Source organism: Anabas testudineus, chromosome 12 (genome assembly GCF_900324465.2).
Source record: "Anabas testudineus chromosome 12, fAnaTes1.2, whole genome shotgun sequence".
NCBI classification, from domain to species: domain Eukaryota; kingdom Metazoa; phylum Chordata; class Actinopteri; order Anabantiformes; family Anabantidae; genus Anabas; species Anabas testudineus.
In genome coordinates, this window is record NC_046621.1 from 7,228,814 (window position 1) to 7,246,329 (window position 17,516).

A 17,516-nucleotide genomic window follows, 5' to 3' on the forward strand; every position below is an offset into this window, starting at 1 on the left:
AGATAGAGGTAGAAACATGAAAACAGCTTTGCACAAAGGGAACTCCTTGATGAGAAGACAGAGTGATTAGAATTTCTGATAAACCTAAAATGAATGTCTGTAAAGTCATCGAATCAATGACTTAGCAGGTACCAACTCGGTGTCGGCGCTATTTGAGCCTCATACTGGTGATGAGTTAAGTTGCATACTGTACAGTAGCTTTAATGGAGTTCTTTAATTAAGTCTGCTACTACCAACTCTGTGGAGCCTTTCAGCGTCTTTTAGAGTTCTCGTTTTAAAACTTGTTTTTTGTTTACCAAATGTTTGAAGTTAGCAAGCAGTGTTTCACTAGTTAGTAGTGTATTTGGCAGCTGGAGAGCCAGATGTATTCTTAGGAGCTGTACTGTGGTATACTGTGTTTACAGCCTGCTGTGCATCACCAAACAACAGGCAAACACAGCTGGTGAGTAGCTGGTGAACATTAGCATCCCAGTTTTGCAGACATTATTATTATTCACCTCAAGCGTAGCTGAAGACCTAAATCAAAGCTAGCAGAGAGATTTCCATTCGCAACATAACTTCAGACAAACGTTATTCATGCTCCATGTGTCTTAACCACAATAACATCATATATTGTTTCCCTGTAAGATAGAGACACAGATACCTACAATATACATTCCTTGTTCTTCGGTTAAAGGTTATCGCTAGATTCCTAGATTAAAACATTTTATCTTTTCTAACCCGTTTAAATATGAGAAAATTATTTTGTTTTGTGTGCCATAAAGAAGGAACCACCCAGTTTTGCTTTCCTCTAAGTGAGTGACAAGCGTTTCCTCTGTGTTTGCTTTGGCCAGTGAAATTAAAAGGAAGAAACACAGCTTTACCTCAAATAAGCTGTTGGTAAACGAAATCCTCGGTTAAATGACAGCTAATGCTGAAGAGGTTCCCAGCACAATCTGGACACTCAGTGACTAATAATCCATATGAATTAGCTGCCTGGATGGCCGATAAGACAACAGACTTTCTTGAGTAATGACAGGAATTCACTTGCACACTGTGACTATGTTTTTCTTTTCTCAGTCCTCAGCGTTTTAGGTTCAAAAGGAAGCTGTAGATTTTCAGAAGGAGAGCAGCTGGCTTGATGGATGGTGGACTGTACACTTCACTGCTATTGTTGGTGTTTCCCAGCAACTTGGATCAAACGGACAGCCTCAAAACCTTAATGAGTTAAGGATGTCTTCTTTACAACGTTTCCATTAAAACGGAGAATGCAAAAAAGAAGTGGAAAGTAGAAGGAGAATTCAAGCTCAAGTGTCAGCATCATTGTCAAATGTCCAAATCAGCGTGCATGTGAACAATCAATCGATTTAAGATTTAGCAGGGGGAAAAAACATCCAACTTGCTGACCAGTTGAATTACTGTCACCTGGAGTTTTGTTTTACTGCCAAGACCTGAGCATGAGGCTCGCTCACAAATTTCAACATGACAGTGCATTCAACAGATGTCCCCTGAGCACCATGACAACCTGTTGCAGGTTGTTCCTTTTTTTTTAAATTGTGACTTCTTGCCGTGAAATCGACAAGACACTGAGTTACAGTTGGAGTTATGATTGAAACCAAATGAATCCTTTTTAGACCCATAGGCATGCCTGTCACCACACCAACACACACACACACACGCATTTTCTGGGGATGTGTGCACTGCTAGTGGAAGGCCTACATGGTTCTGTGCCATGCATCTGTGGTTTCCAATACAAATCTTTGGCAGGGACAGAGGCATTTTCACTTTGGCCTGCTGCTACACAGCATCAGTCACTGTTTCATAACAACATGCTTCACTTGTTTTCTCAACATTACCCAACAACAGTGAAACTAGGACCTAGGGTGAGACATATCTAACTCACAATCTGTGTAATGTAAATCAATTACAAACAGCGCAGGAGCTGTTATTTAATGTCGACTATCACGACCTAATTTACGACGTTAATTGTTCAACCGAATCTTGAATTGCTGCCACAAATTCCTTTAGGTTATCGCAGAACACATAACATCTGCCTTGGTCCCAGACCATATAGGTTTACTTCGAAGGATGAGGTGCTACAGTCACTGACACCCAGTTTATGAGATTGTGCGAAGTGTGTGCGGACGTGTTTGTGTGTGCACTAGTGTTGCTGTTGGAGGGGATCCAGGCACAGATGGCCCTGGTTTGTGTTTGCGCTGAGCGGCTGCAAACCTCTGGCCTCTCTAGTGACCATGACAAAACATGCACGCACACACATTCACTAACACACACACACATAGAGGACCACTCTTTTTTTAAGGGGCTGGGTCAGAAGACTCTCCTTAGTCTTAACCTAGAACTGAGGTGATCTCATGAATGATTGGACTGGTGAGACATGCAAGTTTAAAAAATGATTTCACAGATTCCTATTTAACAAATTATAAATTCAGTGCAGGTCCCTAGGTTGGTGTGTTGTTCATGTCAACAACACAAACAGACAGTAATGTTTTGTAACTGAAAATGGGCACGGCATCATAGCAGTATTCTTCGAGGTGTGTCCTTTTCTATATATAAAGCTGATGTTCTATTTCTATCAAACGTTCAACTGGAACGTAACAGGTAGAAGGTGTACCTGCTTTCACCTGTACACACATGCTGGCTGGCGGCCACTACTATAGCAACAACAACAACAACACGCTAGGAAAGCCTTTTGGACTTCCTGGGAGATCCTTTGGTATGCAGGCTCAAGTCGGCGCCAATGTTTGTCGACTCAGGAATGTTGCCTGGGCGACCGGAGGCCACGGAGAGGGAAACCCCTTATCGACTGACGTTGTCATTCAGCCGTTGTCACGGTTCAAAGGCCGCTTAGGTAGAGAGGAAAAAAAAAAAAAAGACACACAGACACACACCTTAAAGGTTGGTCTATGTACAGTATGCGTGTCACCATGGAGATACTGTTTGGGTGAAGCATGCACTCCACAGGGCATGAATGGTTGCAAAGTTGAGACACAGAAAAGAGAAAAGGGCGTCTTCTTGGCTGTGAGTCAGAACTGGCAGACTTACACTTTCGAGCAGGAACTCCAAAGACATAGATTCATGAATGAGCTGCAAACCATAGACTTGTTTATGTTTGTAAAAGACAGGGAGGGATGGATTTTAAAACCTCACTGTGAATGTGGAATGTGATTGCGACACAGTTTTTCGCTCCACTGTGTTGTAAGCATTGTTTGGTGCTTTGTGAATTTCATGATGACTTCAGATTTGGCCTGTGTTTTAAAATGAGAATCTGGTGTATGATGCATTAAAATGAATTTTAAAGTTTCAGGAAACACATCTCAGAAAATATGTTGTAGAAAGAACTTCATGACATGTTGGGTAGTCTTGTATGAATAGTGACGTTTCATATATTAATGTATAAACCTGCATTTTACACTAAACTACCTATATATTGATTTTCCTGCACCTTACTTGTTGACTCTTGTTGAATGTGGATATGTTGTGTGGTGTGAAATAACATGTTTACATGCACAATAAAAGGCCTGCAAGCTGCATTTCCAGCATACTGCCGACAACAGAAGGTGATGGAAAAACTCCAAAACTGGATGGCTTGATGTCAAAGTACATTCAACGCTTTGCTCACACCGGCTGACACAACCTGCGCAGATGATGTAGGTTCTGTCACTGCTCTGATGGTGTTCAAGTCAGTAAAAATGAAATCACAAGTGCCTCTGTCCTCAGATGACCACTTTGCTCGATGGATCACAGACTGCACGGTTTTTCCTTGAACTGAAAGAAATCACATTCAGCTGGTGGGAATAATCAAAATGACGCTTATTCATTTAAGTTGATGTTTTACATGTGAGAATTTCAGGATGGGAATTTCCAAACGAGACTGCGGCAGTAGTGCTGCGTTTCAGATCACCCGAAAAGCGCTTGCACTTGAGCACTTGAGCTGATTCATGCACATCTAATTAACCCAAAACAGTATTTTTAGGAGCATTTCTGCCACAGTACATGTCAGAAAACCTGCATTTACCAATATTTATCTCTGCTTCTCTTGTCAAGGGAAAAACGACTGAGGATTGTGCTGATAAGCCAAATGACTCTCCTGTTCTCTACCGTCTATAAAATAATAAAAAAGTAATGCTTGCATTTCACTTTGTAACATCATCTTACCTCTTACTACTTGCCAGATAGAGCATTAGAAAGGCATCATACACCACTATGTGTTCATTAGAAATCACTATCTCTGCCAGGATTAATAATTTAATGCTCTGTCCTGAAATTGCATCAAATGTTACGTCAGCTGTAGGATGGTGAGTGAACAGTGTTAGAACATAGACAAGTTCAAGTACAGTATGTTGTTACTACATCTGCTGCGCTTCATTTTGATAATCAAAACAAGCATATTTCTGCCCTCATTAAAACCGAAGCTCTGTCTTGTATTTGCTGTGATGTTACAATGTAGACTGGACATTTTGATTCCAGTTCACGCTGGAGCGTCTGTTTTGATTCTTTAAGCTCTTTTCAATATGTCCAAGTTGTATTGAGAAGAGCTACACCACTTAAAACCCATGATACCCCGCAGAATGCCACAACGACACAGACAGAGCAGTGGATTAACACAGCTGCAGGGGTGAGACATTTTGCAGAGTGTGCACCATCATCTACTGTAGCTCTGAACACATTTTTTTCCACCGGTCTTTGATTTGCATGCAGCATTTTGATTTATTCTTGCTCTTCCTAATGTACTCCATTTTATCTTATTTGTAACACAGTGTGATGTATTCTGAGTTGTTTCACTGAAGGGATGTGTAAACATTTACTTATGAATCATTATTGATGATCAACTTAAGCCAGGCTAAACCATTGATCAATATTACACCATGTCTTCCTCTGGAGTCCTCAGGAAGATACCCTGTTGGACAGCCAAATACATCAAGTGACCTTTCCTTTGATAAACAACATTTAAAGATGCCAAGGCACTTAATCAATTTGGTTAATGTTAATATATGTGTTGAAATATTGATTAGGGATGATTTACCTCCTATGAGGAGAAGCTCGTTAAAAAACATAATCCCCCGAGCATCCAGCCAGCAGAAAAAGATCAGACGGGGTGTTTATGCTGAAGTTGACCTGCTGAATTAAAGATCAACAAAAATCTAATTTACCCTTAAATGAGCATGAATGATTTATACCTAAGAACTACTTTTAAAAACAAGTATTTGCTTAATACTGTATATTTATGTATAGTATAGTATAGTTATTTTAAGTCAGGGAAATGAACAAGTAGCATACAGAAGAATGAAAAAAGAAGAACTACACTGCATTTTAATTTGCCCTGATGTAGATAAAAACTCAGCAGTCTTTAAGCCCTCGGGAGAATTTGATGCATCTACACCAGTTCCTTGATAGCAGCAGTGAACAGTTTGATCCCTGGATAAGTAATATCCTGGCCATTGTTTATCTCAGGTAACAGCCTGCACTGCAACATGAATGGCAAGGTGTGCTATAAAAGATGTCCTTTACACTGTGATTTATTGTGACGGACATCTGTCCAAACAGGACAAGCTGGTTCCTCAAAGCACCGATGGACAATGAAACCTGAGAACACGAGCATAAATCCTTTTCTATAATGACATCCACACCCTTGTATGGAGCAATTGTTTCTTTAAAGACTTTAAGCAGCGCATACGCAATTTCACCTGCATGAAGTGTGCGCATGAAGGAGGCACTCCTTTTTCCATGATGACAGTGAGGGAATTCTCTAGTTTTTTGTCTGACAAATGAAATATGATTTAAAACGATGCGCGCATGTTTCAGGCAGAGTATTGAAATTCAGCTTATCCGCTCGCCTGAGAATTAGAGGAGAGGCTTGATACCACTACGGGAGGGTATATTAGGCATTCGCTTAGCTTAGCATAGCAGTACAGTACCTGTACAGCTTTATACGTATCATGTCATGTCTTAAAAATACCTATAGAGAAGAACTTCATGTTCATGTTTGTACACAAAGAGTGACTGTAAAAAGAGTATATTTTAGCTGTTCCAGGGGGGTTTATATACTGTAACTATTCTTGATGGCACCGTTACAAGGTTTTCTATTTGTGTCTGGATTAAACTAACGAGATATGGCATGATAATTATCGAGCCTTACATGTGCTGGTACGTCTATTTTTGACATTTGAACAGAGCCAGGCTAGTTACTTCGTTCGCATGCACTCTTCATTGCAGGCCAAGCTGACCACTAAGTGGCTCTAGCTAAGTGCAGTTGTGAAGTAGGTGCCAAGTGTTTTTCCACTTTCTGTATTTCCGTTTCAAATTTTTCTTTAAACAGGCTTAGGGTTACTTGACATTTAAACATGGGACACCCCTGGACAGTGTATTGACTTTTAATTATACCTCCGCAGCCGTGACAGCTATAGTCCCGCCACCTTTGACGCATTACGTCTTTAGTTTGTCCATCAGTCACTCAGTTTGTCTGCCTGTCCCATTGGTGTGAATGTGATAGCTGAGTACCAACTTAATTTCTTCATAACTGAACTGAAGAAATGAACTAATTAGATTTGAGTTGTCAAAAGTCAAGGACGGTGTGACCTCATATCTGCCCCCGTTCATGTCAACGTAATACCTCAGGAACGCATGGAGGGAATTTCATTACAGCTGCAAGTGCAAGTTGACTGATTGGCAGAGGCATACAACCATCAGGTGGTAATCATGGTCATTTCACTTTAATTGTGAGAGATCAAGTTTTGTCCAGCAGATTTGGCAGAAGTGTGTCAATACTTACATACCCATGAGGCTGTGCAGCTGCTGACATGAAGAAAAAGTCAGATGGAATAAAACACTCCACCATAGTTACCAAATTATTCAAAAGAGGTCCAGAATTGAAAAGTGAATTGCAAAAAAGAATTTTACACTGTGTAATGGGGAATTTTAGTTAATTTCTTCATGCTAGTACATCAGATTTATATTACCAAACCAAAGGTGTTTTCTATAGCAGCTGTTTTCTGGTGATTTTCTATTCCTATAAAAATTTAGATTATGATGTTAGTTATACATCTTTAAAATGTTTAAATTATTCAAACTTGGTCCTATATTAAATTATCTCTGTCTATGAAACACCTACATTAAGTAGGTAGTAAGCTTATGTTAGTTAGCATCTGTTTCACAAGTTAACTATTCCCCCTTTTGACACGTTAAGTGTCTTTGACATGTAAAGTGAAGAAGACCGACTTAGACTTAAGCATCACACTCCTTAACCTAACTTTGTCTCTTTTATGAGGCCACTCGTGTTCTCTCCCTGTACTTCCAGTGTAAACAGGACTGATCTAACATTATGGCGGATGCTCTGCTGGCCTCAGGTCACAGATGGCTGACAATTACACCTCTCATTTTGTTTCCTAGTTATTGTACAGTATCTCCCCCCTGACCTTGTCCTTTCAGCTTCCCAGCCGCCTTCTGCCCCCTTAATCAAAGCAGAGTAAGATTTAGAGAGGAGGTAAACACTCTGGTTTTATGATTGGGCCCCTTCTTACAGCGTGGCCTGTATAATTGAAAAGCCCTCTGTGACTATTTTAAGACACTAGTGGGAACAGACTCCCATGTGTGGGAATGGGGCTCTCTCTTTTTCTCTTGCGTTCACTGATTGCTAAACAAGTATGGTGTCTTTGGCTTGTGCTCTTCTGTGATTACCGTGCTGTACTGAATATACTGAATATATAGAAAATCAAACAAAAGCTTAAAACAAATGTCTGCTGTCTCACCAAGGCTGTGATCTGTCACTTAACGTGACAAAATAAGAATGGGACGTTTCACAATTGAGCAGAGAAAAGAAGCTGTACCGTCGAACAGGTTTTACTGAGGCCATGTGTTCTTCACACTGCTCTACAATCCCCGACCGCCAACATCCCACAAACCAAAATTAATGTTGTTTCACTGTGAGTAAAAAGTTTAAACAAACAGAAATATCAGCAGTCAGCGTCTTCTCTCTGCCCGAGAGTCGGCCATAATAGACTCTTTGTTGAGCTGAAATTATAAACTCTTATTTTGGACCTTGTATGCATGTGTCAACTGGTGCCTTGTGCGTCATAATGATAAATGTTTTCTACCTAAGATTTAAAGTTAGAACATCTGTAAAGGCGAAAAGCACGGAGGAAGATTTTAGAAGCAGGTTCCCAACAAATCAAACTTGTTTTTAAAATCATTTAACTTGGACACCAACCACCAACCAACCAATAAGGACTGTAGTGGTAGTCAAACTGCAAGATGTGACAGGTTTATGGTCTAGAAAAGGCTCCTAAAATGAAATGCCCTGAATCGAAGGTAAGGAAATCAGATTCTTGGGTGCAGCTGGCAGTTGAGACGTACGCCACACAAGTCACTGAAAACAGACATCAACCCTGACATCACTTGTCAGCCTTAAACACCGTGACTCACACTGAACGGAAGCACCTGCCAGTATATTATTAAACTTTCCCTGTTTTTTGATCAGTGATTCACTAAGACTAAGTAAAGCAAAGCCATGCCGAAGATGCATTTTAAAACCAAGTGCAACCTAGTTCTGTGAGCCTGTATTATACAGTGGTGATAGCGTCAGCATGCTAATGTTAAATACCACAGACACTGGAAGTCAGGGCTGGGAATGACATAATGAGTAGAAAAGATACTATATATATATATAGATAGATATAGATATAGATATAGATATATATATATATATATAGATAGATATAGATATAGATATAGATATATAACAGATAACATTAACATTTGTCCTTATAGTTCTATGACTGTCTGTACGCAGTGCCATTGTAATTAATTCAATAACTAGTGTTTGTACAGAAACAGAAAACTAAAACGCATATCTTACCATAAATGTCACGTGGATATATAAAAAATTCCGGCATGGTACTTTTGGAAGGAAAATCTTTCTTTAGAAGTAGAAATACTGCCTCATAAAGACATTTAAGTAACATAAAGGCGGCATCCTCCAGCCCTAAGAAACAAGCTTACTACCACATGAAAGACTTGCTCTGCTGTAATTCCATTAGTCTAACATGCATTAAATCCATTTTTACTGAGCACTAATACCCTGTTTATCACTATGTATACTGTGTATACATATATACACATACTTTATAATGAATGAAGGAGTGGTTTGGCAGTAATGCTATTTTAAAATATTTCTTTTTCAAATCACGCACTCAAGCAAAGATGATAATAGATTAGAGTTGGTATAAAGTGAGGTGCAGTTTACATCCACCTTAGCAGATTTAATCAATACACATTACATATGCAACAGCTATCAAATCTAACAGTATAACATTAGTGGACATAAAATGTTCATGAGCTTTCCAGGAATTTGTAATTTAATGCCTCTTACGCTGTGGTCAACTAATACTCTAATGCAATGGAGGACTCAATATACGGGTTTCATTACACCTAATCATAACAGATGTTAGTACTGGAGTAGGTTCAGTGCTGTGTAGCTTTAGGGTTTGGTCACAACAGAAGGAATGACATTATAATTTTAGCCTAAATCTATGAATTTTAAGTGGATTGCTGTGATCAGTTGATTATGTTTCTGTTCATATACAGTAGGTCTATATGTAAATCTTTGTGGTGCTTTTGCAATGTGAATTTGGTGAACTTTGATATGTTCATTCTGATTTATTTCACACTTGTGTTGACCTTTGGAAGAACTAGGTCCTCCTAAATGAAGAAACCTATGAACTGTGTGGCACCTTTCAACTGTATGTAAGCCTGCTCTTCTGAATAAAAAGGAGCATAGACAGGAGAGGAGCTTTCCTCTTTATATTTAAATGTTTTGCTGCAAACTAAACCAGGGGCAACTCTGGTAACCGCAACCTGCAAGTCGTCTCTACATCAACAAGCTTCCAGCACCACCTAGTTTACGGGGATATTTAAATGAAACTATGAAATAACTGTCAAACAAATAAAACTGCAAACAGCAGCTGAAATGTGCCAGTGAGGACCGTGCAAAGCAGCACTGCTACGAGACACAGCAAGTGTGTTTCCAGATTTCAAAGTTAGCCACAATCATTACATTTGATTCCAGAAAAAGATCAAAGACTTTGAAGGGAAGCCGCACACTGCAGACATCAGGAAAAGCTCCTCACCAGAGGTCTCCAAAAATAGACACTTTTTTATGTTTCGACTGCTCTCAGAAATCAGTACACATTTACATTAATGTGTTTTCCACAGTGGAGTATATCATATACAGTGAACAGGACTGACTGCAAAAGACTTTCCCATTTTGTTACGTGCAGAGAATGACAAACAAGCTAGAGAATGACTTGTTTTATGTGTGTCCGCTGTGGCAACAGCCAGCAATGCCACATTGTCTCTACACAATAAAACACAGTGGCAGTAAGTTACTTGACAGAAGCTCTGCTCACATTCATTGTTAAAAAAAGGGATGCAGTAAATTTCCAAAGAAGGTAGACAAAGTTTATGTAACTTATACAGTAATTAAGCACAAATAATCTGCCCCTCAGATACCTTATACATACATATGTTAACTGAACAACTAATCATAATATCTTTTCTCTAAATCTGCTTATCGGGAACAAAAGGATATTTTTGACTGTGGTAGTCTGCTTTTTAGTGCACTTTATGATTGTGACAAAACACTTTGTGGGAAGTCTTTATAGGGGCCAATAAAATATGAAGCAAAGATTGTAAAGGAATGGGTTGAATTCCAGTGTCAAGACACAGGTAGGTGGTACGTTTTTGAGGCTGGCCCTTCTAACTAATCACAGAAGGTCAGTTATTTTTGCTTAACTATTAACTTGATTGCAATTTAATAAGACTAAGATACTGATTTTGAACCTCATGGTATTGCTTTATTCCCAAATGTGGAATATTATAATTTTAATTAGGGAGCTTTAGGTAATGGATATATCTGTTTCCACCTGCTTTCAGCCATCATGCCAATCAAAACTAAGCAACATACTATATTTACTATACAGGCCTTAAAGCAGTTTCAATGTTCTCAGAAAATACTTGGCAAAAAAGATAACAAACGTCATTCCAACAACGTCTGAAAGAATTACTGTTAAAGACTATACCATGAGTCAGACTCTGCTGGCTCTTCATTATAGTTAGCTTAAATTAACAACCACTTCAATAACAATAAAGCGACAGTAGCTGGTCTAATGAAATACTGAGCTGTTTCCAGCGTGCAAGTGTGACCCAGACTTCACTCACACCCACCAGCATACTTTCCCCTTACATCAGCAAACAAGAAAACTGCAAAGTGTTTTTATTATTCATAAAACAAGATAATATAAGCTGTCCCTGACACTGCAGACTATACCGAAGAGGCTTTTTTAAACTGTGCATTACATGCTCATAAAATCCCCACTTTTTATTCGATACAGCATGTCTAGACTATATTTTTATTATCATTATTGCCAGTAGCTAATTAGGATTTTTATTGTGCAAGTCAATTGGGGTTTTGGTGTGCCTTTGTTTTTCTAAGTTTTTGTCATTCCTTATGTCTCTGTGGAAATGCCAGTTAGTCAACCACCCACTCAGATTCAGGACCGATGGAGGAACCACAAGGAACCAGGAACCATCTGCATGTCTGTCTGAGTGTCAAACTGAAATAGAAAAATAAGAACTTAGCTACGCACACACGTTGACATAAAACTGACAGATGTTTACCATGTTTACCACCAAAACATGTTGACCTCCTGTGTTTCATGCACATACCTTCATTGCCATCAGTTGTTACTCAGGCCTACACACAACTCTACAATAATTTCAGCCTGGCAGACATTGGTTAGTTCCAGTTTTTAAAGATCTGCTTGATTCTCAAAGGGTGAAACGGCCTTTTGCTATATAGAATTATGGTTACAAGGGGCTAAGTCTTTCCCAGCATGCACTAGCCAAAGCCAAGAAAACACCCTGAACAGGTTGCCAGCACACGTCTAACACACAGTCAAAGTTAGAATTCCCCCTAAAAGTATTTGACAGCACAAATTGATAGTATATTAATGTATTTTGTGGGGATGAAATAGTCATGTTTCCATGATTTCCACAATTTTCCAGTTCAGACCTGAAAGAAACACAGAGAAAATGCATGCTAAAGAGCCAGATCCCATATTCATTGAAGCCAATTATTGTTTTACATGTGTAATACACTTCTAGTATCAGTCAAAGGTAGTTTATGTTTTAGCATAGTTCCATGCATGGATGGACTTATTGCTCTCTGCAACTACTACAGTTGAGATATTTCTTTGTTCCAGAGGACTCATCTTTCCAAATATGGTGTTCTACTCCTCTAGCACCACCACGAAGATGACACTTGGTTCTGAGTGAATGCTTGAAGAACCACCGGATGGATTGGCTGCTTTTCACACAGATGCTGTAATGGAAATACGTTTCCAGCCTCCAGTTTTATTGTGTTTTTACCATCAACAACTTCACAGTATGGTTTCTTATGTGTCAAGGCTTGTATGTTCTTTTATTGTTGTCAAATCAATCAATCTATCTACACAAAAAAAAAAAAAGAGTGGGAAAACTGAAACTGAAAGCGGCCCACAAGCTCTAAGGCAGATGTGATGCTTGTGATGCTCCTTATAATAGAGGTAGAGGAGTCAGGTTACACTCTTTGCCCCTTTTCACTCTGTGCCTGTGTCTTGCTCTGTGTCTCTTTCTGGTCCCTTGGCTAAATTGGTCCCAGCTTACGGCTCTTTATTTATTGACTACCTCAGACCTCACTTTTACAGCGTAATCACCCCCGAGGACATCATCAACTTGCTCTCCACTCCACAGCTGTCGGTGGTGGCATCCAGAGAGTGAGGTTTCCTCCAGATTCCCCAGAGAGCGACTGTGAGGATTTCACTGAGGGTGTTTAAGTCCTGATGACTGAGAGGTAAACAACAGGTGTTACAGATGGTTTGCCTGCGGGGATAAACTAAGAAGGGATTACAGTAGCTAAATAACCATATAGTAGATTGGGTGACACAACAAGAAACTTGAAGCATTGTTTGTCATGCCAGTAAAGCCTACCTAACCCTCTGGCATACATGCACTTAAAAGTCTTCTGGGACGTGAAGACGAGTTTTTTCCTCAGGAGGGCCACAAGGCTGCACTAAACTCCATGTATCTCCTCATCATGCTGACGATACTGACTGATGCTGACCCTAAAGTTCAGTTCTCAGAGACTAATAGCTTTAAGGCTGAATAACCATTACTGCCAGGATCTATTAGGTCATTGTAGTATAAGCTGATCCTCATAATCTTTTTCATGCACCATCGAGATATAGTCATCTCACAGAGCTCCTTGGGTTTTAACCTCCCATCCAAGTGTATCTATGCAACATTTGCATAAAATTGGCAGATTACTGACTTTAACAACACTTAAAGTTCAGGAATAAAAACACACTTGGGTGTTGTTTATTAAAATCTGAGCACTCAAAAACCCAGTTAATCTCCTTCTGTAGTACTGTATGGGTGTGTTGTGATATATTTGATTGACGACACGAAATAACAATCCTGCAACTGTCATCGGATTTTGATTTAAAAGTTGCTAAATCCCGACTGAAACGCAGAAATACTTGACATCATGTTTTTCAGCCGAGCCCTGCCTGCTTTTAAACCAGCGAGAAAGCGCACAGACAGAACAATAAAGGCAGAAATGTTGTCTGTGAAATTATTCACTTTGGCAGAAAGTTGTGTGCACATCTAAGATCACATCACTTGTAGTAAGAAGCTGTTTTATGAATAAAAGTTTGCAAGGCCTTTAAATCAATTTGACATCACGTAAAACTAGATGTCTATATAACTCAGTACAGTACAATATAGAACAGTATGCCTTCACCTTCCTCACCCATGCAGTGTAATAAAAAGAGGATGACAAAGAAACCAGAATGAACCAGACAAAAATATATCTTTAAATTCTATTTGCACACACAGAGCCCTCTAACGCTGCTACTACTCTGCAGTACTTGTGGTTTGTTAATGTCCCCCTTTTATTGGCTCAAACTGAGCGAGGTAGCCCTGGCTTGGTCGGCTGCTTCACTGCATGGATCCGCTAAAATGAGAGGTTAAGCTCAGACAGTCCTGTTAGTGAGACATGATAATTGTCAACTTCCTCACTTTCAATAGGAGAGAATGTTGGAAGTCATCTCTTGGTTTTTCATTTCTGGCACTTCTCCTTCTGATGCTCTCTCTCTCTCTCTCTCTCTCTCTCTCTCACTCTCTCTCTCACACACACACACACACACACACACAAATCCATGCAGCTGGTATGCCAACTAGTAATCTAATGGGCAGAGCTATACCCAGATGGTTTGTTTCATATTGCTGCTGTTAGCGCCTGACGTTAAACAGGTGTTACTCGACCTTCATTCCATCCCTGCTTAGCCGTCCTTCACTCCTCATTTCCTCTGAATAAAATCACAGTGTATTATGTCTCTTCCCAGCCCTGCTATTTTTACTGAGTGGTGTTAACAACAAAGTGCTGTAACTACCAGGTTGCAAATTGACTTTTAGTGACATACTGATGGTTTTTAATTTTGCCAATATTTTAATCAGACACCAATTACTCTTTTGTAAACTTGGCCTGAAGCCATTGTTCCCCAGATTGCATACTGGTGCCTACAGCTATTATGTTCTGTGAATGTGCGCTTCTTTCCACTGTAGGAAACAATTTTGTACATACCATAGTTAATAGTGATCAAAACCCCTGGCTAGACTACAGTTGCTGGCTTGTTGGGTACAGACAAATCAAGGCGATTGCACATTTAGTTTAATGATCCGTGATTGCTTGTCTTTCGAAACAACAGATTTGGCAAATATTTTTACTGGAACAAATCTGAGTAAAATTTAAGCAGCAAGTGTTTCAGTCTCATGCGGTTGCTCCAATGTGCTGTGCTCTGTATTTTCCTCGTGCAGCAAAAATCAAGATGTAGCCTTATCTAACCTGATATGGTTCAAAGCATAGCGCCACTAAAAAAAAATAAAAAAAAATCTTCATTTAATTAGTGGGCTTGCGGCAAAGCTGATACCCTCTATTTATTTGGCCAAACATTACGGTTCCGGTTGGAACAGATGAAATGCACTCCTACAATCAGTCGCTGCTTTGGTGATGTTCTGTGAAGTGTTTAATTATGTCAGAAATTTATGTTCTGAGAAAGTGAATCATTCAGATTGTTTCCCAGGCTCTGGTAAACATCCACGTTCAGGCTTCTCCTCACACACACGTGCATAAAAGTGGTTACATGGACACCCGTTTATCTTTCATATTAGCTTGGACTACATAAACTCACAACGTATCAATGCTAAGGTTTTAGGATTCTTCCTGTTAATTCATAGAGAACCCTAATGATCACAACAGGACACTTGCTGAGAAGCCATTAATCCCACCTCAGGGCCTGGAACAGCTCGAGTTATCTTTCTCTTCACTCAATAGAGAGATACACAAAGAGAAGCGAGGGTAAGGTGGTAACCCAAGCTTTGAGCCTGTTTCGCTGGATAGCGTGATGACTGTGAGAGGCCTAGATTGCATCCTGTCTTTCCCGTGGCTCGCAGAAAAGATTTAACTCTCTTTGGTGGTGTTCGATGTCATAGAATCCAATGGCTGCTCTGGTTACTTGTACATCCTAACGACTCCCAACATCTTTTCTTCTGTCGTGAGTCACTATTTCAATACAAAGAAAAAGCTGCTATTAACATATAAACATAAATTATCACTTTTCATGTGACGCTATGATTTTGCAGCACTTGGCAATCATCCCTCAAGTCATCCTATACTTGTCTGAGGAAAAGCCAGTTTAGGGTGACTGGAGAGGATGTTCAGGGGTAAAGTGACACAAAGCAGGTGTGGGAAGAAATGGCTGAATCTATTGTCTTCCAACTTTGGCATTTCCCAAGGTAGCAATCTACAGTGTAGATTTCCAACTGTGTACTTGATGTCAATATGCATTGACACTGTACTATATATGTATGTGAACGAGAGAGAGAGTAAGAGAGAAAGGAGCAAGGAAAGAGGGGTAAGAAACATCTAGAGGAGTCATTCAGACATTTAACAACACTTGAACACTTACATTATACACTTGCAAGCATATCTTATAATTGACTTCTAGTGGATAGCCCAAAGTTTCCAAAGATCTCAAATAAGCCAGAATTTTGGGCGAATGTGGCTAAAATTATGCAAAAGAAAGTAGAAAACGCAAACGTGTAGCTATAAAAATGTGTTATAACCTTTAACCGTGTAAATGTCCTAACAAATGAAGAGACAAGCTGAAAAAGAGTAATAAAAGTAATTCAAAGGCACTTAAAGACGAAGTGCACAAAGGCTGTTCTCAGGTCTGTGGAATGTGGAAAACAGGTATAAAGGCTTCAGAGGCTAAAGGAGGAGACATCGGATAAATGGCCCCAAGTGATGTGATGTGAGCTTTAATTCTACAAATTGTAAATGAAGAAGTTATTTTCGAACATTTAACGTTACTGTTGAGATCATGCTGAATCTGATATAAGTAAATAATCTCTCTCTTATGCTAACATTAAGTGACAGTGCCAAGTTAAGCTTTGTCACTTTTTGTCTTGTAATGTTCATGTTACTTTAAACAATGTCATGATACACTATCATAACATACCAGAAACTATAAGTTGTGTCTTCATTAAAATGTTACAAAACTGCGGAGAATTGTGAATGCCGTGCTTAATTTACGGATTTATCTATTAAAGATGAATGTTTTTAAGAATCCACTTTTCTCATTTAACAAATTAACCTGTATCTTAATTACAAAACAATTCTAACAAACCCACGTCAAACCTTTATGCTATGCTAGGGTAAACTAACACTCTCCAGGCCATAGCTTTGTATTTAAAACAGATACAAGAGTGGTAGTGATCTTCTGTTGGCAGGAACGCAAAGTTCATTAATAGTTAAATTATCTTTTAAAGTGCAAACAAAAGAAAGAAAACTGCACGTTACTGGTTTTTGTGTTTATCTTGTATTTACTCTTCAAAGGTTTTCATCTATGCCTCTAGGGAGATCCAAATAATCATAAAACAAATAAAACCTAAACAAACTGAATTCTGGCTGACAGCTATTATTTGGCTCATATTTCACTTAATATACTCTGTCTCTCTTTACAGTATATTAGCAGCTTGTGGTTTGAGGAAACATACGTTCATGAGGCTTTGAAGGGAAGAAACATTCTTTTCTCTGATGTGTGTTAAGCTGTTTGGTTGAGCTTGTACCCCCTCGGGCCTGTAATTAGGAGAAATCTGGTAGAGGCTTCACTACAAAACACAGGGTTGTTCATCTGCTGTGAGAAATCTGCTCTCATTTCTCACGTTGCTAATGAACCATACCGTGTGTCAGTGTAAGGAGTTGAGTGAAGCATGAAAACCCTAAAACAGACAGATAGCTTGTCATACACACGTTTGAACTCAAACTGTGATAATACATAGCAGTCTCATCTTCAACCCGCAGCAATACGTGCGTAAGACACTCTAGAGGGGAAAGCAAACATGCTTACTCAGTTTCCCTGGAT